This window comes from Notothenia coriiceps, unplaced genomic scaffold (assembly GCF_000735185.1).
Source record: "Notothenia coriiceps isolate Sejong01 unplaced genomic scaffold, NC01 NC01_scaffold00028241, whole genome shotgun sequence".
NCBI classification, from domain to species: Eukaryota; Metazoa; Chordata; class Actinopteri; order Perciformes; family Nototheniidae; genus Notothenia; species Notothenia coriiceps.
Window position 1 is genome coordinate 1 of NW_011360942.1, and position 1211 is coordinate 1211.

The 1211-nt window shown below is 44.8% G+C and overlaps 1 non-coding gene across 1 annotated transcript; it reads left to right on the forward strand.

Annotated features, from left to right (window-relative positions):
* The first annotated feature begins 30 nt into the window (after nt 1-30).
* On the forward strand, nt 31-113 carry trnal-uaa (transfer RNA leucine (anticodon UAA)). The gene has a single exon. It is a non-coding gene; the product is annotated as a tRNA-Leu (tRNA).
* The last annotated feature ends 1098 nt before the right edge of the window (nt 114-1211 follow it).

A 1211-nucleotide genomic window follows, 5' to 3' on the forward strand; every position in this document is an offset into this window, starting at 1 on the left:
TGATTTTTACTAGATTACCTCATAAAAGCAACCAGGATGGCCGAGTGGTTAAGGCGTTGGACTTAAGATCCAATGGGCAATAGCCCTCGTGGGTTCGATCCCCACTCCTGGTAGAGATAATGTATTATTAAATCGATTAATGCATTTGGTTCGAGACTACGAGAGAGGTAAAAGCAGAGAAACACCAGTTGCATTTCACTAGACAATGAGCAACAAAAAGAGCAGTTGCTTCAAACCGAGTGAATCATAGAAGCTGTTTGCCATGTGGCTCTGGTGAGAATTGTATAAATTAAAAAAGCACCTTCTGTTATCAACTTCGAAAACCACAAGATTTCGTAACAATCTGTCAATTGTTACGGATGTCACAATTGTGATGGAAAAATCTGATGGCCATACAGGAAAGGTTTGTGAACAGGTTGTCATGTGAGTACAGTGGTCTTGTCTCGCTAACATGCAGGTTGACATCGTTATATATCAGTAACCAGGTAAGATTAACGACTAACTTGTGTGCAACTGTGACTGAAAGAATATTGCTTTTATTTTACTTTTTTTGAAGAAGGGGCAGGTAAAATAACATTTTCTTCTCCCTGCTCCTTTTCACCATACGCTATTAACCAGTATAAGTGTACATGTTTTGTTCTAAAATAATAAAATAACTGCCATGTGTGGAATAAACAAATAAATAAAGTTAACTGTTAGCGGTTGGAAGTATATTTAAAGGTACCTGCACTGAGCTCCAGCAGCGCCCTGCCAGCTTTATGGACCTGCAGCCGGAGTCTGGCCTCACTCAGGTAGAGCCAGGCCACGCCCCCTCCCTGAGGCAGGTCAAAGGTCAGCAGAAGCCCCGCCTTGTTCCACGTCCTGAACTGGAACCCGACGGACACGCCCCCTGACGACGACGCCGTGGCCCCCGGCAACTGGAGGAAGCTCTGGGGTCCGGGGAAGGTCACGGCGACGGAAACCGACTCAGCACAAGAAAAGGTGACATTGCCCTGAGAGCGGAGAGGAGGAGGAGGAGGGAGAGGAAAATGATTACTAGAGAGATAACACAACATAAACATGAATATTAATCAGTAGTCGATGTGACCTCTGGGGCAATGATCTCATCAGCAAGTCCCCTCGAGATTAAAAGCAATGGATGCAAAGTGGAAAAATTTGAATGTCACACAACAGAGAGGTGTGAAGGGAGGCGGTATGTATGTGAACAGAAC